Raw genomic sequence first — 25132 nt, 5'->3', positions numbered from 1 at the left:
TATGTGTACTTTTATTGTTTGTTTTTTTTTTATTTAGATAAAGAAATGTATTTATAGGAACAATATTTTTTTTTGGGGGGGGGAAATTTTTTTTATTTTTTTTACACATGTGAATATTTTTTTTTTTTACACTATAACATTGCCCCGGGGGGGGGCATCATGTTATAGTGTAAGATCGCTGATCTGACACTTTGCTGTGCACTGTGTCAGATCGGCGATCTGACGTGCACAGATCCAGGCTTCCCGGCGCCTGCTCTGAGCAGGCGCTGTGAAGCCACCTCCCTGCAGGACCCAGATGCCATGGCCATTTTGGATCTGGGTCTGCTGCAGGGAGGAGGAGGTAAGAGACCCTCGGAGCAACGCGATCACATCGCGTTGCTCCGGGGGTCTCAGGGAAGCCCGCAGGGAGCCCCCTCCCTGCGCGATGCTTCCCTATACTGCCGGAACACTGCGATCATGTTTGATCGCAGTGTGCCGGGGGTTAATGTGCCGGGGGCGGTCCGTGACAGCTCCTGGCACATAGTGCCAGATGTCAACTGCGATAGTCAGCTGACACCCGGCCGCGATCGGCTGCGCTCCCCCCGTGAGCATATGACATACTATCCCATCGGTGGTCATACGGGCCCACCCCACCTCGACAGGATAGTACGTCTAATGTCAGAAAGGGGTTAATCAGCTTTGCATGTGCATCAAAAAATGGCTCACATGCCATGCTATGTATCACGTTGCTTAAAGGGGTATTCCATGACTTTGCTTACTTTTTCATAACGATTTCTTCTGCTCCGAGCAGTCACTGACCGCTCCTGCCGCTGATGCTTCTGGTGACGTCACATAGACACAGCAGCTTCTCTTCTTGTGCTGCTCGTTCACCAGCCTATATTAGAACAGTGTAAACAGGTGTAAAGGTACCCTAAGTGACAGTGCTGAAATCTGGGTGTCTGTCACTACTTTCGGCTGCCCTCAGGTAGGGGCAGAATAAACTTAGCAAGAGATTCTCTTGAAAAAAAATATGTTGCAGATAAATTACCACATGTACATTGTTTTTTCCAACATTATGGATAAAGTTCCACTCTGTACATTGATCTGTTTTCTATCACGTCCTTATGACAGGCAGATTAGACTAAGCAAATATTTTTAGAAAGATTTAGTACATTTAGTACATGTTCTCATAAGAACAACTGATGTCAATCTTAGGATAGGGTCCTGTGCTCAGGACTCCCTCTTTGACCTTCAATACAGTCGCTCTAGGAGAGTGACTCCCATTCCGGTGGACTTCACCTGAGAGAAGTATGATATAGGGGAAACCTTAATTTCGGTGGTATATCACATACTGGGTTATTTGCTGTAGTTTTGATAAAATCGCCTTTATATCAGCTGCAGTTCTAGCAGTTCTCTGAATGCTGAGCTCTGTATAACCCTGCCCTCACCACTTATTGGCTGCTTTCTGTGTACGCTATGCTGCTAATCAGTGACTGGATCGGGGTTATACAGAGCTCATATGTCACGCTGTAACTGTACCTGATTAGGGAAATGGACCCTGCACTGTCCCTAGGAGTCGGACTGGGGCTCTAACTATCCCTGCTCCTAAAGGTACCTCTGATGGTAAGGAGGGTTGGGCCTCGTGCCTTACTGGTCTTCTGTTCGCTGTCCCCTTCTGCTCCCCACAGAGGCCTGGGACAAAAATGCTAGTGTATGAACATATAAGACAAACAGGAATAACAAAAAGTAACTAACATACAAAATAATTACCAAAGGACGAAAGTATATAGGGAAGGGTAGGAATATACAAACCAAAAGGGAATAGGACAATGAGGAATGCGTACACCCTAAAACAGAATACAACAATCTCCAGCAGCAAAAAAATCTACAACGCAGCACAGCAACTCCAGGGAACCAGGAAGTAAATTTTCACTAGCAGGGATGAGCAGGTCTGGCCAGATTTTATAGAGAGAGCAGAAATGACCATGTCAGGAACAGCTGTGAGATGGAGCTGCATGTTTCTAACCAGCATAGGAAGGGTCATTAAGAAAGGAAGCAAAATCCATTTAATATGGGACACGTAAAACACAGGCTAAATGGAAGACCTGCGATTCACAATTAATAATGATTTTCTAACCCCAGATCTCACAGGAGGATGTGACATACTCGTGACCATATCCTCCCATCTACGAGGAGTCACAGGACCCTCGGGGCCGAGTTTATCCAGATGGGCCAAATGTAAGGATCGTATCAACCTACCAGCATTAAGCTCAGATGCTGGCACCCACATCCTCTCCTCAGGACCATACCCCTTCCTATACCAGGTACTGTACAGAGAGGCGAACAATATAATGATTTTTGCTACCTGAAATTCTAAATGGACATCAATAAAAACTGGTGATGGTGGTAAAGGTGACAGTTCCACAGGTGCAACAAATTTTTTGAGCAAAGACATGTGGAAAACATCAGTGTACTATTTTTGGTGGACAGCCATACTAAATGATCCACCCCCAGGTCAGGACCTGACAATCCTTTCTTATCAGCAAAACACTTGTATGTCCCCCATGATCTTTAAATTATTCTGAACACCTTCCCACACAGATGAGAGCGAAGAAGAGAATTGTTCCTCCCCAGGAACCCCCAAAAACTCATTTTTACTGAAGGTAAAGAATTGTGGATGGAAGCCATATGCGCCAAAAAAATGTCAACTTACAATGATTGTTTAAAGCAAAATCAGCCAGTGGTAAAAAAAAGAGAAGACCGATCCTCCTGGTTATCTGACAAAACATCTGAGGCATGTCTCCAAACATTGGTTTAGGCATTCAGTTTGATCATTATTTTGAGGATGGAATGCAAGGAAAAGGATAGATGCATCCCAAAATGGGAACAAAATGTCCTTCAAAATTTAGATACAAACTGGGTCCCCTGATCTGACAGCACATTGGAGGGAACCCCGTGAAGCTTCACGCTATCAGTGATAAACACCTGAGCCAGTGTCTTGGCATTAGGGAGAGAAGGTAATGCAATAAAGTGTGCCATTTTACTAAACCTATCCACCACAACTAAAATAACCATTTTACAAGTGGGTGAAGGAAGATCCATGATTAAATCCATGGATAGATTAGTCCATGGTCAGTCGGGAATGGTTAATGGTAAAAGAGCCCCAGAAGAACGAGTATGCAGGGTTTTGGAATACACACAGACACTGCAGGAGGACACAAAGTCAACTACATCCTTACGCAACTGTGGCCACCAAAAACAACGAGAAAGAAGGTCCAAGGTCGCCTTACTACCTGAATAACCAGCCAGAGCCGAGTTATGATGTGTCTATAAAATTTTGAGATGCAGATGTACAGGTACAAACAATTTCCCTGAAGGACCAGCAGGGGTGTCCCCCTGAAATTCCATACCTCTCCATCAAGTTCAGAACACACTGCGGAGACAACCACCACTTGTAAAATAGGCACAGCATCATCAGTACTTCCACCCCCAGGGAATCTCCGTGACAAAGCATACGCTTTGAGAATCTTAATCCCAGGACAGTAAGGGACCACAAAATTAAAGCACTTGAAAAACAAAGACATCTATCTCTCTGGCTCAGATGTCGACTCTCTTTTGTCCAGAATCCCGGAGTGTCTGTCAGCCATATCCTCCTTCTTCAACTCTCGCTTCCTAAAACGCAATGTAGACAAAACCGAACTCATCATCTTTCCCCCATCTCGTGTATCTCCCCTACCTGACCTATCTATTATGGTAAATGGCATCACGCTCTCTCTCTCTGAAATCCGCTGCCTCGGGGTAACTCTCGATTTTGCCCTGTCCTTCAAACCGCACGTCCAAACTCTTGCCACCTCCAACTCAAAAATGTTGCCAGAATCCGTCCATTACTGCAACACCCTCCTCTGTGGCCTCCCCGCTAACGCCCTTGCACCACTCCAGTCTGTCCTCAACTCTGCTGCTCGGCTAATCCACCTCTCTCCTTGCTACTCCCCTGCAAATCCCTCCACTGGCTCCCAATTCCCCAACGAATCCAGTTCAAACTACTAACACTGATCAACAAAGCCATCCACAACCTGTCCCCTCCCTATATCTCTGAACTAATCTCCCACTATCTTCCCTCACGTAATCTTCAATCCTCCCAAGACCTCCTACTCTCCTCCACACTTATTCGTTCCTCACACAACCGCCTCCAAGATTTCTCCCGAATATCCCTCATCCTCTGGAATTCCACGCCTCAACATGTCCGATTATCCACCACCCTAGGATCCTTCAGACGGAACCTGAAAACCCATCTCTTCAGGAAAGCCTACAGCCTGCAATAACCATTCTGCCGCCACACCAACCACCCGAGCGGCCGCCTCACCACCACCAGTGCTGCAGCACACCGACCTCCTGTCTCTTCCCCATTATCCCGAAGAATATAAGTCCGCAAGGACAGGGTCCTCTCCCCTCTGTACCAGTCTGTCATTGTAAATTTGTTTACTGTTAACGATATCTATAACCCTGTATGTAACCCCTTTTCACATGTACAGCACCATGGAATTAATGGTGCGATATAAAAAAAAAGGAAAATAAAGAAAAAACAATAATATCCCATACTTGTCCCACGATGCAAATCCATCTGAAGGGGTTAAATAAATTTACAACCAGGAGCCTGCTAATGCAGCCGCCCCTGGCTGTAAAAACTGGGGAATAAATGGAATGCAGCTTTGTTGACTTGCGGTGCTGCGCCCCCTGGTGGCATAAACTCATATGAACTCTAGCGTGGGAATTTTTCTGAATATTTTCACTCGACGTACAGCAGTGGGATGAAGTTAGAACGCTGCTGATGTCATCACCCTGCTGCAGGGACCGCACAGGCAGGGGAGACGGGCACTGGTAACCACTCCATGAAGGTGCCAAAGATTAAATTGTTGTTTTAGATGAGGGGCCAGGGGAGGAAAGGGTAGTGTAACTCCGAGGACTCATAATGTGGCAATTTGGGACATTACGGGACAAATAAGGGGGGGGTTGTGAAAGACGGCATAGTATAGTGAGGGGCACAATTATGGAGGGGGGTTGTGAGGGATTGGCTCTATGGTAGACACTGGTTCACACACAAGGATTCAGTTTGTCGGTTCAAAACAAAACAAGCGGTTTATATGTCCATAAACCATCTCAATTGATAAAAGAAAAACAGCCTCTTCAGCTGATTTTTTTGCGAAATAAAACATTTCACTGCCTGTTTTTAAACAATGTTTTACCTAAAAAAAAATGAGCTGTGATCCCCTGCTGTAATGTCAGTATTCCCTTTTCCTAACCCCCTCTGCTGAGGAGCTGTGGTATGATTTATCATTTATAAGATATCTCAGCACAGGAAAATTTTATTTAATCACATCCCATTGTGGAAATTATTATTATTTCAAGATCTATTGATTAAAAATCACTTTATTTGTGGGAAAACCCGTTTAACCTTATTGTTGGGATGCTCATTCCACTGTGCTTTTTTTTTAAGGCTACGTAATCTGATCTGTGGTGTGTTTCTGAAATCCGCAACATGTCAATTTCTCTTGTGGCTACCATGAGTTTTATGTGTGGATTTTTCCCACAGACTTGCATAAGATGCGAAAAATTAGCAGGTAAGGACGCATGTAATATCCACATGATTGTATTAATAAAGTTTTTTCAAAACCAAATACCAGGAAGTATCAAAAAACAGCAGCTTTATTTAAAACATGACAAACCAAAAAGACACAAAAATGGCAGCACCAAAAATGCAATGAAAAAAAAACATCTAATTTACCTAACAGGTGCAGAAATGGTATAACATAAAAAACTCAACAAATACTCATGGTGGGAACGTAGAAAAAGGCTGGGATCACACTTACGAGAAAATCGCACGATTCTCGCATCTCAATACCCGGCACTGCTGCTGGCACTCGGGACTGGAGTGTGTGGCTGCATGTATTTCTATGCAGCTGAATGCTCCGGTCCGAGTTCCGGCGGCAGTGCCCGGTATTGAGATGTGAGACGTGTGCGAGTTTCTGGCAAGTGTAATCCTGGCCTAAGTTGGGTTACCTCAGAAGATGTAGTTCAGCTATAGATGTTTTTGTTATATTTTATATGTAGATGTCTACTTATACATGCTTTTATACATTCAGGCCCTTTAAACTTTAGGACGGTATCTGCATTACTAATACTTCAATGGTTACTCATTTTTTGTATCTACTAACTCCATCATCCATGTTTCCATGTAAAGATGAGTCAAGGCACAACTGAGTCTGTGCAGTTTATAAGCTCTAAATTTAGGATTGCATCCAGAAATATTATCAGGGATTAGATAAATGTAGATGGCACTCCACCTTTTTCTGACGTGGCGACATGCAATAACATGCACTCACATTACCCTGAGGTGCTGGCACTCTGACAGGTTTGCATATGAATGACTGGTATGTTAATGTTCCCGTGTAATCACAGATAAATGGCTGATGATTAGGGATGAGTGCACAGGTGGAAGTTCAGGTTCTGGTACCCGAACAAATTTTAGTCCAAAGTTTGGCTCCTGTACCAGAACCTCAACCAGAACCCAAATTCCTTTGAAAAAAATGGGGACTCAAACCTTGAGCTTGAAAAAAAAATCTTTCTCGTCCGTGTTCGGAGTTTAGCAGCAGACACTAAGGCTATGTGCACACTTTGCGGATTCCACTGCCGATTTTTCCGCAGCGTAATTCCAAAATCTGCAGTGAAAACCCGTCGTGGTTTTTACTGCAGATTTATCGTGGTTTTTACTGCGGATTCTTATGCGGTTTTTCATCTGCATTTTCCTATTGGAGCAGGTGAAAATCCGCAGAAAAGAAGTGACATGCTGCGGAATGTAATCCGCTGCGCATCCGCGCGGCTATTTCCGCAGCATGTGCACAGCGTTTTTTGTTTCCCATAGGTTTACATTGTACTGTAAACTCATGGGAAACTGCTGCGGATCCGCAGCGGTCAAATCCGCTGCGGATCCGCAGCAAAATCCGCAAAGTGTGCACATAGCCTCAGTGTCCGGTACGAAGACTGAACTTTCAAGTTCTGGTTCGTTCATCTTTACCGATGATGCCAAAAACGTTACTCACACGGGGGCGCATGCCACTGATAAAATGCGCCTAAGTTATTAAGTAGAGTGCACCTTTTAATGAATTAGTCGCATCTTACTCCTCCACTTCCATCAATAAGACCAGCACACAAAACGCCAGTCTTAATAAATCGGGCCACAAGACTCACAGGATGTTTTGGCATCTTGTTTTTCAAGAATAGAAGGAAAAACAAATCCATCCTGCTGACAATTACTTTTATTGTACAAAAAATTAGACCTAGATTCTGTTTTTTTAACATAACAAAGAAGCATCTGATCCATTGTCTTCTCTTGCATTATGTCAAAATATAAATTTACTTTAAAAAAAAAACACAGGGCGCCTCATATGGTGTCAGTATTTCCATAAACGTCAGAAATACAATTTTATACAAATTGTTTTGGACGGGTGATCACCGCTTACTGTCATCATAACATGCAGGCTTGTCTTACTTAGATCTGGTGCTGCAGGTGTTATGAAAATGCCAAATGAGTTCACTCCATGGCGTGGATGCAAATGGTTAATAAATCACAAAGACTCCGTGCACCGCTGCTTCCATTCAGGTTAAAGACCATTATTTTCTAATCTTCCATATTCATACATATCTACATAGGGGCAGAACGCTGGCTCAGTGGTTAGCACTGCAGCGCTGGGGTCCTAGGTTCAAATCACAATAAGGACAACATCAGCAAAGAGTTTGCATGTTCTTCCCGTGTCTGGGTGGGTTTCCTCCTGGTTCTCCTGTTTCCTCCCACATTGCAAACACAAACTGATAGGGAATCTAGATTGTGAGGCTCAATGGGGACAGTGACCATGATATGATAGCGCTATATCAGCAAAGCATAATAAATATTAGGGGAAAAATACCAAACCATCAGGTAGTAAAACCATGCCACATTTATATACAGTTGTGCTCAAAAGTTGACATACCCTGGCAAAATTTTTGCTTTCTTGGCTTTTTTACACAGAATATGAATGATAACACCCAAACTTTTCCTCCACTCATGGTTAGTGGTCGGGTGAAGCCATTTATTGTCAAACTACTGTGTTTTTTCTTTTTAAATCATAATGACAAAACTATTAATGTGATGCCACCAATCAAAATAAATATATTATTAGCAAGGTAGGGCTGTAGTTAGATATAATAAAATATAACTTTTAATAAATACTTCTTTAAAAAGAGCCTATCAGACTCATAAAACAACATAAATGACAACGTACATATATATACTAGCTGATACCATCAGTGAGCTATACAATAAGCTCCAACACAGCACGGTGATTGACACCAACACCTTATTCAAATAAAGACTAGCAAAATACAAGAGGTATCTTCTCTTATATGCCCTCTATATAGTGAGCTTTGTCACCCAAACAAATCCAATCAAAGGGAATAAACATTGACTGCTATTAATAATAGGAACAGTCTCACCCAAGATGGAAGTTGCTTCACAGGGTATTGTGGTCCGAAAATCCATGCATATAAGGTGGCACTCTGCGTGCCCGTTCCAAACCTCACTCATATGGATTTCATCCCGCCAAATATTATTCCTCCCTCATTCCATATTTCTCCCAACGCGTTTCTTGTGGCAATATCATCAGGGGAGAGGCCACTTCAAAAAGATCATAAAGTGTGTGTCGTCCGTCCGGCACACATAAGAGGGTCGGTTTCCCGGCGCACAGCTCATACCTTTATACCGCGCCACTAGCATTGAATATGTGACGCACTTAGAGCTGCGTCCGGGTTCCGGTTTGCAAGCGATCACATGATCCTAAGTTAGAGGATCATGTCCGCGTGAAGCGCACAGTGACACGCAAGCGTCACTTCCGGTCACAAGGGGAGGAGAAAACTCCACCCCCAGGAGGCATACCTAGCGTTGTATACATAGATATAGACACACAAAGTGTCTTTGAAAGAATAGGGAGAATTTTAACCCTTAAGGTACCTTAATCGCAGGTTTACAAACCTTACTCCCATGGGGGAGAGATAAATCAATGATATATAAATATGTCTTACAACCTCCACATTATGGAAGGAGAACATTATAAGAAGCATTAGTGGTCACTAGTACTTAGGGTACCAAAAAAATCTACCTGAGAGCGTTTATGTCCAAAGAAACTATAAAAATCCTAGCATAATCTTCTACCTTTTGTTATATGCTAAATGTACCATGTAGTACGGGCGCAGAGAAATCAAACCTAGGAACAGACTATTATTTTTAATATCAAATATATCACCGGAATAATGGGAGAAATATGGAATGAGGGAGGAATAATATTTGGCGGGATGAAATCCATATGAGTGAGGTTTGGAACGGGCACGCAGAGTGCCACCTTATATGCATGGATTTTCGGACCACAATACCCTGTGAAGCAACTTCCATCTTGGGTGAGACTGTTCCTATTATTAATAGCAGTCAATGTTTATTCCCTTTGATTGGATTTGTTTGGGTGACAAAGCTCACTATATAGAGGGCATATAAGAGAAGATACCTCTTGTATTTTGCTAGTCTTTATTTGAATAAGGTGTTGGTGTCAATCACCGTGCTGTGTTGGAGCTTATTGTATAGCTCACTGATGGTATCAGCTAGTATATATATGTACGTTGTCATTTATGTTGTTTTATGAGTCTGATAGGCTCTTTTTAAAGAAGTATTTATTAAAAGTTATATTTTATTATATCTAACTACAGCCCTACCTTGCTAATAATATATAAATCATAATGACAACCCAAAACATCCAAATTACCCTGATCAAAAGTTTACATACCCCATTTCTTAATACCATGTATTGCCTCCTAACATCAATGACAGCTTGAAGTCTTTTGTGGTAGTTGTGGATGAGGTTCTTTATTTTCACAGATGGTAAAGCTGCCCACTCTTCTTGGCAAAAAGCCTCCAGTTCCTGTAAACTCCTGGGCTGTCTAGCATGAACTGCGTGCTTGAGATTTCCCCAGAGTGGCTCAATGATATTGAGGTCAGGAGACTGAGATGGTCACTCCAGAACCTTCACTTTGTTCTGCTGTAGCCAATGACAGGTTGACTAGGCCTTGTGTTTTGGATTCTTGTCATGTTGGAACATCCAAGTACATCCCATGCGCCGCTTCTGGGCTGATGAGTGCAAATTTGCCTCCAGTATTTGCTGATAACGTACTGCATTCATCTTTCCTTCAACTTGAACAAGTTTCCTGTGCCTTTGTAGCTCACACATCCCCAAAACAATAGCGATCCACCTCTGTGATTTACAGTAGGAATGGTGTTCCTTTGTTGACCTCTCTCCAAATGTAACGTTTATGGTTGTGGCCAAAAAGTTCAGTTTTGGTCTCATCACTCCAAATTATCTTGTTCCAGAAGTTTTGAGGCTTGTCTCTGTGCTGTTTTGCATATTGTAGGTGAGATACTTTGTGGCATTTGTGTAGTAATGGCTTTCTTCTGGCGAATTGACCATGCAGCCCATTTTTCTTCAAGTGCCTCTTTATTGTGCATTTAGAAACAGCCACACGGCTAGTTTTCAGAGAGTCCTGTATTTCGTCTGATGTTATTTGTGGGTTTTTCTTTGCATCCTAAACAGTTTTCCTGGCCGCTGAGGATGACATTGTTGTTGGTCTACCTGACCGTGGTTTTGTTTTTACAGAGCCCCTGATTTTCCATTTGTTAATCACAGTTAGAACGCTGCTGAATGGCATTATCAATTCCTTAGATATCTTTTTGTATCCCTTTCTTGTTTTACACGGTTCAACTACCTTTTCCCGTAGATCCGTTGACAATTCTTTTGCTTTCCCCATGACTCTCAATCCACAAACATCAGTGGCTGGATGAAAAATGCAAGAGTCTGTCTGGATCCCAGAAACTCACTCAGCTTTTATGCACACACACTGATTACAAGCAAACAGGTCACAGGTGAGGATGTTACCTTTAGTAGCCATTCAAACCCATTTCTGTCAACTTCTGTGCATGTTATCAGGCCAAAATCATCAGGGTATGTAAACTTTTGATCTGGGTCATTTAGATGTTTTCTTTCTTGACATGAGAATAAAATACTGAAGATTTTATGAACAGTCGCCTGGTGCTGGAACTTTTTTCCTTTTTTGTTATTGCTATTAAGTGGTATCCAGCCACTTGCTCCTGGCACCTGTGTTCATTTGGATTCCGGTGAGGCACCACTAATCCCTTTCCCTGGTGATGTTTTTCTCAACATCTGACATGAAATCAGAATAAACCTTTCCCATTTTAGGTCAGTTAAGATTACCATAATTATTAATATTTGCCAAATGCCAGAATAATGAGAGAGAATATTTTAAGGCATTTTTATTACTTGATGCAAAGTCAAAGGTTTACATACACTAACATTACTATGCCATTAACCCCTTCACCCCGAAGCCTGTTTTCACCTAAGTGACAGGGCCAATTTTTACAATTCTGACCACTGTCACTTTATGAGGTCAAAACTCTGAAACGCTTCTACGGATCCTGGTGATTCTGACATTGTTTTCTCGTGACATATTGTACTTCATGATAGTGGTAAAACTTCTTCGATATGACTTGCATTTATTTGTGAAAAAAACAGAAATTTGTCGAAAATTATGAAAATTTAGCAATTTTCAAACTTTTCGTTTTTATGCCCTTAAATTAGAGAGTTAAATCACATAATATAGTTAATAAACAACATTTCCCACATGTCCGCTTTACATCAGCACAATTTTGGAAACATAATTTTTTTTTGTTAGGGAGTTATAAGGGTTAAAAGTTGACCAGCGATTTCTCATTTTTGCAACAAAATTTGCAAAACCATTTTTTTTTACGGACCACCTCACACTGGAAGTTACTTTGAGGGGTCTATATGACAGAAAATGCCCAAAAGTGACACCATTCTAAAAACTGCACCCCTCAAGGTACTCAAAACCACATTCAAAAAGTTTATCAACCCTTCAGGTGCTTCACAGGAATTTTTGGAATGTTTAAAAAAAAATTGAACATTTAACTTTTTTTTTCACAAAATTTTTACTTCAGATCCAATTTGTTTTATTTTACCAAGGGTAATAGGAGAAATTGGACCACAAAAGTAGTTGTACAATTTGTCCTGAGTACGCCGATACCCCACATGTTGGGGTAAACCATTGTTTGGGCACATGGCAGAGATCGGAAGGGAAGGAGCACCGTTTGACTTTTCAATGCAAGATTTGCTGGAATTGAGATCGGAACCCATGTCGCGATTGGAGAGCCCCTGATGTGCCTAAACAGTGGAAACCACCCACAAGTGACCCCATTTTGGAAAGAAGACCCCCTAAGGAACTTATCTAGATGTGTGGTGAGCACTTTTAACCCCCAATTGTTTCACTAAAGTTTAGAATGTAGCGCCGTGAAAATTTAAAAATCATTTTTTCTTTCCACAAAATGATGTTTTAGCCCGCAATTTTTTTTTCCCAAGGGTAACAAGAGAAATTGGACCAAAAATGTTATTGTCCAATTTGTCCTGAGTACGCTGATACCCCATATATGGGGGGAAACCACTTGTTTGGGCGCACGGCAGAGCTCGGAAGGGAAGGAGCGCCGTTTGAAATGCAGACTTAGATGGATTGGTCTGCAGGCGTCATGCTGCATTTGCAGAGTCCCTGATGTACCTAAACAGTAGAAATCCCCCACAAGTGACCCCATATTGGAAACTAGACCCCCCAAGGAACTTATCTAGATGTGTTGTGAGAACTTTGAACCAACAAGTGTTTCACTACAGTTTATAACGCCGAGCCGTGAAAATAAAAAATATTTTGTTTCCACGAAAATGATATTTTAGCCCCCACATTTTTATTTTCCCAATGGTAACAGGAGAAATTGGACCACCAAAGTTGTTGTCCAATTTGTGCTGAGTACGCTGATACCCCATAAATGGGGGGGAACCACTGTTTGGGCGCACGGCAGAGCTCGGAAGGGAAGGAGCACTGTTTTAGTTTTTCAAAGCAGAATTGGCTGGAATTGAGATCAGACGCCATGTCGCGTTTGGAGAGCCCCTGATGTGCCTAAACAGTGGAAACCCTCCAATTCTAACTGAAACCCTAACCCTAGCCCTAACCCCAACCCTAACCCTAACCCTAGCCCTAACCCTAGCCCTAACCCTAACCCTAATGGGAAAATGGAAATACAGTAAATACATTTTTTAAAATTTTATTATTTGTCCCTAACTAAGGGGGTGATGAAGGGGGGTTTGATTTACTTTTATAGCGTTTTTTTGGTGGATTTTTATGATTCGCAGCCGTCACACACTAAAAGATGCTTTTTATTGCAAAAAATAGTTTTTACATCACCACATTTTGAGAGCTATAATTTATCCATATTTTGGGCCACAGAGTCATGTGAGATCTTGTTTTTTGCGGGACGAGTTGACGTTTTTATTGGTATCATTTTCGGGCACATGAAATTTTTTGATCACTTTTTATTCCGATTTTTGGGAGGCGGAATGAACAAAAACCAGCAATTCCTGAAATTCTTTTAGGGGGGCGTTTATAGCGTTTCACGTGTGGTAAAATTGATAAAGCATCTTTATTCTTCAGGTCAGTACGATTACAGCGATACCTCATTTATATAATTTTTTTATGTTTTGGCGCTTTTACACAATAAAAACTATTTTATATAAAAAAAAATAATTGTTTTTGCATCGCTTTATTCTGAGAGCTATAACTTTTTTATTTTTCTGCTGATGATGCTGTGTGGTGGCTTTTTTTTTGCGGGACAAGATGACGTTTTCAGCAGTACCATGTTTATTTATATCCGTGTTTTTGATCACGTGTTATTCCACTTTTTGTTCGCCTGTATGATAATAAAGCGTTTTTTGCCTTGTTTTTTTTTTTTTTTTTTGCGGTGTTCACTGAACGGGTTAACTAGTGGGACAGTTTTATAGAGCGGGTCGTTACGGACGCGGCGATACCAAATATGTGTACTTTTATTGTTTTTTTTTAATTTACATAAATAAATGGATTTACTGGGAAATGTTTTTTTTTTTTTCCTTTATTTGGGGATTTTTTTTTTTTTTTACTTTCTACTATTGTCCCAGGGTGGGACATCACTGTATTAGATCAGATCGCTGATCTGACAGTGTGCATAGCACTCTGTCAGATCAATGATCCGACAGGCAAGTTCAAGAGGCTTTCCGGCGCCTGCTCTCAGCAGCTCTCAGCAGGCGCCGGCTAGCCACGTAATTTCATGACCCGGAAGGAGTCCCGCGGCCGTCTTGGATCCGGGGACTCCTTCCAGATCACCGGAGCAACACGCCGGCTAGCCACGTCATTTCATGACCCGGAAGGAGTCCCGCGGCCATCTTGGATCTGGGGACTCCTTCCGGATCACCGGAGAGCGCAGGGAGCCACCGTCCCTGCGCGATCCCCCTCTATGCCGCTGTCACTACTGACAGCAGCATCAGAGGGGTTAAATGCCAGCGATCAGTGCTAGCACCGATCGTGGGCATTGCTGCGGGGTGTCAGCTGTCACATACAGCTGACACCCGCACCCGATCACCGCGGCGCTCAGCGTGAGACCGCGGTGATCGGTGCGCCGTACTAGTACTGCTGCTGGCACAAATGCAGTACTAGTAAGGCGCATGGCGCAAAGGGGTTAAACAATTCTGGACTGCCCATATGATGATCTCATGTGTTTTGAAGCTTCTGATTTTTGGCAACATCTGAGTTAATTAGAGACACACCTGTGGATGCATTTTTAAACAAATAATGTCCATGTTGTTCCTAACCTGCTGATTTCTAAAGCTGCAGCTGTAGTCAAAGGAACATGAGACACCTCTTCCAAATCTGCAAGTGTGAATGTGCAGCAGTGGGACTGCTAGTATTTCTGTTCTATGCGCTCTTGGCCAAGCAGCTGGGACCGTCTTGATCACTAACTAGAGCAGGGTTTCTGTTCCACTGTTCTTTTTCATCTGCAATAGATGAACAGACCCTCCTCCCCGCTGCTCCTGAAATCTCTCACTGCTAATTACAAACTGCAGCTGTCAGTCAAGCTCAGTAGGCGGAGACTGAATACATTTGGACTCAGGAGCTCTCTCACTTTGTAGCTGGGATCATTTTAATATCATTATTTAACCATTCTCATATGGAAATTCACAGTAAGTACTGCAGCCTCATCAAGTCTAGAAGATCTATTCAATAATATATCCAATTTGTATGGTTTAATCTAGTGACAGTTCTGTTTTAAGCCCTATAGGACTTACAACATGGTTGACTTCCAGTGCAGTTGAACTATGGTTGGGCGCAGGGCCGGACTGGCCATAGGGCAGTTCTGGCAAATGCCAGAAGGGCCGGTGGCAGTAGTGGGCCGCTCGAATGTGCCGCTGTCGGCACACTCCCCCCGCTGTCGCGGCACACTCCCGGCCCCGCATTCAACTATACCGGCGTCATAGACGCCGGTACAGTTGAATGCAATGATGGAGGAGAGAGCGTCTGCTGACGCCCCCTCTCCCATCATTCCCCGCTCTGCCTGCCGCTGACACTGCGGGTGCGCGATGACGTCATATCATCGCGCACCTGCTGTGTGACCGGGCGGGCAGACTGCGACTGCTGAGACCGGAGCCAGAGCAGCACGGGACACGAGGAGAGAGGTGAGTAGAGTGTTTGTTTTTTTTTATCAATGAGTGATGACTGGATTGTGGAGCTATTGGGGGGGGGCTGCCTGCCTGCATTACTTTCTATGGGGGCTGCCTGCCTGCATTACTTTCTATGGGGGCTGCCTGCCTGCATTACATTCTATGGGGGCTGCCTGCCTGCATTACATTCTATGGGGGCTGCCTGCCTGCATTACTTTCTATGGGGGCTGCCTGCCTGCATTACTTTCTATGGGGGCTGCCTGCCTGCATTACTTTCTATGGGGGCTGCCTGCCTGCATTACTTTCTATGGGGGCTGCCTGCCTGCATTACATTCTATGGGGGCTGCCTGCCTGCATTACATTCTATGGGGGCTGCCTGCCTGCATTACATTCTATGGGGGCTGCCTGCCTGCATTACATTCTATGGGGGCTGTGCTGCATTATATTGTATGCTGTCTGCCTGCATTACATTCCATGGGCCTGTGCTGCATTATATTCTATGGGGCTGGCTGCATTCCATTCCATGGGCATGTGCTGCATTATATTCTATGGGGCTGGCTGCATTCCATTCTATGGGCCTGTGCTGCATTATATTCTATGGGGCTGGCTGCATTACATTGTATGGTGGCTGTGCTGCATTATATTGTATGGGGCTGTGCTGCATTATATTCTATGGGGCTGTGCTGTATTATATTCTATGGGGCTGTGCTGTATTACATTCCATGGGGCTGTGCTGCATTTAATTCTATGGGGCTGGCTGCATTACATTCTATGGGGGCTGTGCTGCATTACATTCTATGGGGCTGGCTGCATTACATTCTATGGGGCTGGCTGCATTACATTCTATGGGGGCTGTGCTGCATTACATTCTATGGGGACTGTGCTGCATTAAATTCTATGGGGCTGTTCTGTATTACATTCTATGGGGCTGGCTGCATTACATTCTATGGGGGCTGTGCTGTATTACATTCTATGGGGGCTGGCTGCATTACATTCTATGGGGGCTGTGCTGTATTACATTCTATGGGGGCTCTGCTGTATTACATTCTATGGGGGCTGTGCTGTATTACATTCTATGGGGGCTGTGCTGTATTACATTCTATGGGGGCTGTGCTGTATTATAGTCTATGGGGGCTGTGCTGTATTACAGTCTATGGGGGCTGTGCTGTATTACATTCTATGGGGACTGAGCTGTAATGCTGGATACAGCTGTAATTATATGTTATATAGTCGTGTTACACTCCCCCCACTTCTTGTAGCCTACAAGTGTACAAAGATATTATACAGTCACCATGCGACAAGTGGGCCTGTGTGACTTCAAATGCCAGGGCTGAATTTTAGTCCCAGTCCGGCCCTGGTTGGGCGGGTGAGAAGGAACAGGGGACAGTGAGTGGTCACCAGAGATTGTCATGAGTGGACACGCCCTTGATGCATGAATGTCAGCTGCCAATCTACGTTACAGGTTTAAACCATATAAACCATCATCCCTCTGCAGAATCTTTACATTTCTCTATGGCTTAGAAGGACATTAATGCACTTTTCGGATAACTATTAATGTGCACTCTCAGGATCTTTCGGATAACTATTAATGTGCACTCTCAGGATCTTTAGCAGATGCAGTTTGCTGTAATCAGTATGTGTTCTGCCTATGCAACAAGGAAAAGGCTTTTCCAATGCACTAAATAATGTACTTACGGTACTTGTTTTACCCTCTTGAAACTTTTAGTAGTCACGATGTCTTATCGTCTAAAGTTCCCTCAGTGGTTTCCATCTTCATAATAGGGGTTTTCCTGTAGACCTGGCATCTACGTTTCCTTTATATGGAATCTAACAGAACAACGTTCTGTCGGCGCTCTTGTGGCCGAGATAGCAGTCAGACGAATGATCGGCCAAAGTATTGTTCGTCCAACAACCATCAAATGTGTAAGGGATTCTTAGAGGGATATTCCCATCTCCAAGATCCTATCCCAATATGTAGTAGGTGTAATAGTAATAATATTAGCAAATACCTCCAATTAGAAATGTAGTATAGTTTTTTTTTTATTTGTTATGTCTCTTTCTTTGTGTGCAAGCGTTGCAGGACCTTAGGTATCCTATTTGTCCTATCTGCAGAGAGTGAATACCCGTTTGGAAGCCCTAATGGAGGCTGCTTTATCAATTCCAGTCCAAGTTGCAGTACCTGCGGTCGTGACTACTCAGCCTGCAACTAATCCTCATCTGTCTGCTGCGCCACTTTATGATGGGGATCCTAAGTGCCATGGTTCCTAAATCAGTGCACGCTCCACTATTACCTATTGGCCTATCAGTTTCCCTCTGATAGTGCTAAAGTGGGTTTCCTAATGTCCCACCTAGCAGGAGAGTCATTAGCATGGCTCAACCCATTGTGGGAAAGAGGGGACCCTGTGACCACGGATCTGCGGGCTTTCCGTAAAATCTTCAATGAGCCTGGTTGTGTGTCTTCTGCTTCATCTTCCCTTCTCTAACTGCATCAGGGAGGTCTGTAAGCCATTGGTCACTTGCTTCCAAACCCTGTCTTCCAAATTTGGTTGGAACAGAGAAGCATTGGTAGCCACCTTCTGGGAGGGTTTGTCTGGAGGGATTAAGGACGAATTGGTTGGTCGAGACATCGCTGCTACTCTAGACAACCTAATTTCCCTGGAAATCCAGATTGACCTCAGGTTCCAGGAGCAGACCAGAAAGGTAACATGTGAGAGGAAACCGTTGAGTCTGGCTCCGTCCTTTTAGAGACCGCTTGTTCCCTAGCTTTCTGAGAAATCCGTCTTCTCTGAACCCATGCAGGTGGATCATATTAGGCTTCCTGAGCAGCAGCTAGAACACCGTCGGGCCAAGGGACTGTGCTACTTCTGCAGTAGCGTGGAATATTTTCGTTAATTTTTGTCCTGAGAAGTCTAAAAAACTCGAAAGTCTAGGACCTGTGGGAAAGGCTACCTTACGCGAGAGTATTACCCCTTTACCTTTGAGTGTATCTGTATCATGTGGAGGCTCCTGATTCATTGAGATGGCCTACCTTGACTCCGATTTGGTGGGAAATTTCTTGCAACAAGCCTTGTTAGATTGGTATCAAATTCCCGTGCATTGCCACCAGAGTCCTTTGATGGTGTCATCAGTGAAGGGAACAGCCCAATCTAAAGTCGTTGAAGTGGTTACTGAATAAGTAAAACTTCAGATAGGAATATTGCATATAGAGAAGATCGACTTCTATGTGCTGTCTGGTCTAATTTATCCACTTCTCTTGAGTCTTCAATAGCTACGAACTCATGAGCCCGTTCTGGACTGGAGATCCAGTGATACGTTTCGCTGGGGATAGTTGAATCACGAGAGGTGTCTCCATCGGTGTCTGGCCATCGATGTCGCCATCTTCTCTGCCAGGTCAGCCATCCGTGGACTACTCATGCGCTGATGTCTTCGTTAGAAGGGAAGCGAAGCTGTTATCTTTATTTGTTTATTTATTATACTTTGCTTAAGTGCAGCGCCCCAGGGTCATGGTCGTTGCAGTAATATCATTCTCCTCTAGGGAGGAGTGATGTTACGTTTGGAGGCAATGAAGGAGATCTCTTTACCAGGTATCACAAACATACAACACATTTCATACTCCAGTCCACCAGGGGGAGCTATGCTCCTATTTATTAGGGCACTCTTCACACTTAGGTAAAACTGGTGGCCTGGAGAGGAAGTTAGGCAGTTGCTGTCTGAGCTCCGCTCAGGTAGTTGGTCCCTGACAGGGGTGGGAGCCTGTCAGAGGCCTAGACAGAGGGTCACGGAGCTGCGCCTGCTGTTATGGTTTCCAATGGCAAGGAAACATCAGAAGCATAGAATAAACGGACAAGCTCTCGGGTGATGGAAACTAGAGCTGACCGCGATGCTAAACCTACACACCACACTAGAAGTAGCCAGGGGGCATTCCTGCGTTGTCTCTAGATGCCGCGCGCCAGCCGGAGAACTAACTACCCCTGGTAGAAGAAAACACAGTCCTGGCTTGCCTCCAGAGAATGTCCCCACAGGAGATAGCAGCCCCCCACATATAATAACGGTGAGAGCAGATGAAAAGACACACGTAGTATGAAAGCAGATTTAGCACAGAGAAGCCCGCTAACTAAATAGCAGAAAGATACAACAGAGGACTTCGCGGTCAGCTGCAAAACCCTTCAAAACACCATCCTGAAATTACCTTAACTCATGTGACAACTCATGCCACTGGAGTGGTAATTTCAGCCCAACAAGAGCTTCCAGCTGCAGAGATTCACATAAGTGCAAACTGGACAAAACATACAAAAATAGACTTAAGGACTAAAGTGTCCAACTTAGCTGAGCAGAAAACTGGGAGCAGGAACATGCAACAGAATCACTCTGGATACATTGATGGCCAGCATTAGAATGACTGAGGAGCAAGGTTAAATAGGATACTCCCACATCCTGATAGGAACAGGTGAACTGAGAAGGCAAAGCTTGCAGGACACCAGTACCACAAGAGACCACCGGGGGAGCCCACGAACCGAATCACAACAGCCTGCCCTAAGTGCGGCAGTTCCTAAGAACGGACACCAAGGAGAACTGTATTGTAGAGAGGGTGAAAAGAAGCCATAGCAAAGGAGTGGATACCAGAAGGAGTTCTGCCCTGCACAGGCTGCCTCCTTCTGAGGCGCAGGATCCCGGTAGCCGGAACCCCGAGGGAGCAACAGTCCTTTATGCCTTGCTCCAGAGACCGGCAGGACAGCTAATTTCACGTTACTGATCCGCCCCATACCCAGGAGGCAAGCTGGCTGTTATGATCCGGTGACCTTGGAGCCGCATGAAACTTTCTCTGGAGTGGGTGGAAACTGTACTGACCGCAGATCCTGAACTATCACCGCAACTAGAAGTAGCCGTGGGGTGTGCCTAACAAACCCTAGACACCTCGACACAGCCGGAGGACTAAATACCCCTATAGATGGAAATAGGAATACTACCTTGCCTCAGAGCAGAACCCCAAAGGATAGGCAGCCCCCACAAATATTGACTGTGAGTAGGAGAAGAAAAGACACGCGCAAGCAGAAAACAAGATTTAGCAAAAGAGGCCACTCTAGCTAAATAGGAAAGGATAGGACAGAATACTAGGCGGTCAGTATTAAAACCCTTCAAAAAATATCCACAGCAGATAATACAAAAAATTCCACAATCTAACTAAAGACGTGGAGTGAATATCTGCAACCCCAGAGAATCCAGCAAGACTGAGAAAATACTGACACAATCTAAGCTGGACAAGAAAACACAAAAGAATAGCACTGAATTATGAAGCACACAGCATGTGTGCCACAGAAACAAAACCAGACACTTATCTTTGCTGATTTGGCAGAAAGGCAGGAGGAACCAGGCAGAGGTCCAACACCTCCCAACAACAATTGACAACTGGCAAGGACTAATGAATCCTGCACGCCTAAATACCCCAGTCAGAACTGCAATCAGCAGATACACCTGACCAGAACTGCAACTCAGGGACAACTGCATTACCACCTACAACCACCGGAGGGAGCCCAAAAGCAGAATTCACAACACTGGCACCCACGAGAGGCCGGGGCATGATAGAGTCCCTGTAAAAAGCCTCAAGCCACCGGTCATACGGGTTTACCTATCCATCTGGGGGACAGAGAGAGAGATAACATCAATAACATCTACAACATCTGTGAGGACCTTATGAGAGGCTCAGCAATAAGGTACTACAACACCAAGGCGCTAGAGGAAGGCTACTGATTTCCACCTGGATAAGGGGACTCTGGATTTGCCTCCAAACCAGCCGGACACTGCCTGCCCTGTGATCTGTGCTCTGGACTGTGGATGCTGAAGCCATCAGTAAAGGTAAAGAGACTGCAACCTTGTGTCCTCGTTCTTCACTGCGCCTCACACCATCCACACACTGGGATGCCCTGGGGATACACTTCACCTGTGGGAAGGTATACCATCTAGCTGCCATAACATCACCCCAGCAGACCCCTTAAAGCAGCGTCGATCACCCTGACTGAATACCACAGGTGGTGTCACGAACATTTCCCCTTTAAAGACCTTTCCCTATTACAACGGACCCCCCGAGGGCCACGGACTGGGTCAGCCAACGTGACATCCCCCTTGAGAACCGAAAGACCCGGTACCGAGTACCCCTATCCCTTGGGGGCGCTCCATATATAGCGCCATTATATTCCGCAGCGCTTTACAGACATTTCACACAGTCTAGGCGAATGTTCCATAGACCTGCTTCCGGGATTCTCATCGCCTCGAGGATGTATCTTCATGTACACTGGTTTGAAGATGGACCCAGAGAGGGTATTTTCAATTCTCAAGTGGACAACTGACAGGAACATTAAGGTGGTAGCGCTTTCCACGTCTTTCCTGTCCACCGACCAGGAGGAATAACCCCAATTTGTCTTGGATTCTTCCAAAAATAATAATAATCTTTATTTATATAGCGCCAACATATTCCGCAGCGCTTTACAGTTTAACAGTTTCAAACAAAACACTCATAAGTAACAACGTTAACAATACAATAATTAAAACAAAGTAAGACGACCCTGCTCGTGAGAGCTTACAATCTACAATGAGGTGGGGGAGATACAAAGTACAGGTGTGTATTTACAATGATGTATTTACAATGATGGTCCAGCCATCTTCAGGTGGTGGGGGATAGATGGAGATAGTGAATGGGCTACACACACACACAAACATAAAATGACTTTGATTAGTGAACGTGGTAGGCCTCTCTGAACAAATGTGTTTTGAGCGAGCACCTAAAACTATGCAAATTGTGGATGGTCCTAATATCTTGAGGTAGAGCATTCCAGAGGATTGGCGCAGCACGGGAGAAGTCTTGGAGTCGGGAGTGGGAGGTACGGATTAGTGCAGAGGTTAGTCGAAAGTCATTTGCAAAGCGCAGAGGTCATTTAGGCCGATAGACCAAAATGAGGGAGGAGATGTAAAAAGTAAAAAAAAAATTCCCCACATGTGTGTAAAAAAAAATAAAATATCCTAAATAAAGAAAAATATATATATATTATTCCCATAAATACATTTCTTTAGCTAAATAAAATAAAAAAAACAATAAAAGTACATATATTTAGTATCGCCGCGTCCGTAACGACCCAACCTATAAAACTGCCCCACTAGTTAACCCCTTCAGTAAACACCGTAAGAAAAAAAAAAAAAAACGGGGCAAAAAACAACGCTTTATTATCATACCGCCGAACAAAAAGTGGAATAACACGCGATCAAAAAGACGGATATAAATAACCATGGTACCGCTGAAAACGTCATCTTGTCCCGCAAAAAACGAGCTGCCATCCAGCATCATCAGCAAAAAAATAAAAAAGTTATAGTCCTGAGAATAAAGCAATACCAAAATAATTATTTTTTCTATAAAATAGTTTTTATCGTATAAAAGCGCCAAAACATAAAAAAATGATATAAATGAGATATCGCTGTAATCGTACTGACCCGACGAATAAAACTGCTTTATCAATTTTACCAAACGCGGAACGGTATAAACGCCTCCCCCAAAAGAAATTCATGAATAGCTGGTTTTTGATCACTCTGCCTCACAAAAATCGGAATAAAAAGCGATCAAAAAATGTCACGTGTCCGAAAATGTTACCAATAAAAACGTCAACTCGTCCCGCAAAAAGCAAGATCTCACATGACTCTGTGGACTCAAATATGGAAAAATTACAGCTCTCAAAATGTGGTAACGCAAAAAATATTTTTTGCAATGAAAAGCGTCTTTCAGTGTGTGACGGCTGCCAATCATAAAAATCCGCTAAAAAACCCGCTATAAAAGTAAATCAAACCCCCCTTCATCACCCCCTTAGTTAGGGAAAAATAAAAAAATAAAAAAATGTATTTATTTCCATTTTCCCATTAGGGTTAGGGTTAGGGCTAGAGTTAGGACTAGAGTTAGGGCTAGGGTTAGGGTTAGGGCAAGGGTTAGGGCTAGGGTTAGGGCTAGGGTTGGGGCTAGGGTTAGGGCTAGGGTTGGGGCTAGGGTTAGGGTTAGGGCTAGGGTTGGGCCTAGGGTTAGGGCTAGGGTTAGGGCTAGTGTTACGGCTAGTGTTAGGGCTAGTGATAGGGCTAGGGTTATTGCTAGGGTTAGGGCTAGGGTTGGGGCTAGGGTTGGGGCTACAGTTAGGGTTGGGGCTAAAGATAGGGTTAGGGTTTGGATTACATTTACGGTTGGGAATAGGGTTGGGTGTGTCTGGGTTAGAGGAGTGGTTAGGGTTACTGTTGGGATTAGGGTAAGGGGTGTGTTTGGATTAGGGTTTCAGTTATAATTGGGGGGTTTCCACTGTTTAGGCACATCAGGGGCTCTCCAAACGGGACATGGCATCCGATCTGAATTCCAGCCAATTCTGCGTTGAAAAAGGAAAACAGTGCTCCTTCCCTTCAGAGCTCTCCCGTGTGCCCAAACAGGGGTTTACCCCAACATATGGGGTATCAGCGTACTCAGGACAAATTGGACATCATCTTTTGGGGTCCAATTTCTCCTGCTACCCTTGGGAAAATACAAAACTGGGGGCCAAAAAATAAGTTTTGTGGGAAAATAAAGATTTTTTATTTTCACGGCTCTGCGTTGTAAACTGTAGTGAAACACTTGGGGGTTCAAAGTTCTCACAACACATCTAGATAAGTTCCTTGGGGGGTCTAGTTTCCGATATGGGGTCACTTGTGGGGGGTTTGTACTGTTTGGGTACATCAGGGGCTCTGCAAATGCAACGTGACGCCTGCAGACCAATCCATTTAAGTCTGCATTCCAAATGGCGCTCCTTCCCTTCCGAGCTCTGTCATGCGCCCAAACAGTGGTTCCCCCCCACATATGGGGTATCAGCGTACTCAGGACAAATTGGACAACAACTTTTGGGGTCCAATTTATCCTGATACCCTTGTGAAAATACAAAACTGGGGGCTAAAAAATCATTTTTGTGAAAAAAAAAAGAATTTTTATTTTCACGGCTCTGCGTTATAAACTGTAGTGAAACACTTGGGGGTTCAAAGTTCTCACAACACATCTAGATAAGTTCCTTGGGGGGTCTAGTTTCCGATATGGGGTCACTTGTGGGGGGTTTGTACTGTTTGGGTACATCAGGGGCTCTGCAAATGCAACGTGACGCCTGCAGACCAATCCATTTAAGTCTGCATTCCAAATGGCGCTCCTTCCCTTCCGAGCTCTGTCATGCGCCCAAACAGTGGTTCCCCCCCACATATGGGGTATCAGCGTACTCAGGACAAATTGTACAACAACGTTTGGGGTCCAATTTATCCTGATACCCTTGTGAAAATACAAAACTGGGGGCTAAAAAATCATTTTTGTGGAAAAAAAAATAATTTTTATTTTCACGGCTCTGCGTTATAAACTGTAGTGAAACACTTGGGGGTTCAAAGCTCTCAAAACACATCTAGATAAGTTCCTTAGGGGGTCTACTTTCCAAAATGGTGTCATTTGT

At 44.0% G+C, this 25132-nt stretch overlaps 1 protein-coding gene across 1 annotated transcript in view; it reads right to left on the bottom strand.

Annotated features, from left to right (window-relative positions):
- The window catches only part of KIF20B (kinesin family member 20B), a 190227-nt gene extending 188576 nt beyond the window's left edge, over window positions 1-1651 (bottom strand). Inside the window, exon 1 of the mRNA XM_077258943.1 lies at window positions 1595-1651. The gene's annotated coding sequence lies outside the window, so the exon portion shown is untranslated. The remainder of the gene's footprint in view (window positions 1-1594) is intronic.
- Between the last annotated feature and the right edge of the window lie 23481 nt (window positions 1652-25132).

This window comes from Ranitomeya variabilis, chromosome 4, assembly GCF_051348905.1.
Source record: "Ranitomeya variabilis isolate aRanVar5 chromosome 4, aRanVar5.hap1, whole genome shotgun sequence".
NCBI lineage: Eukaryota > Metazoa > Chordata > Amphibia > Anura > Dendrobatidae > Ranitomeya > Ranitomeya variabilis.
Note: the sequence above shows the minus strand (reverse complement) of the source record. Positions and strands in the feature narration are given on the sequence as shown.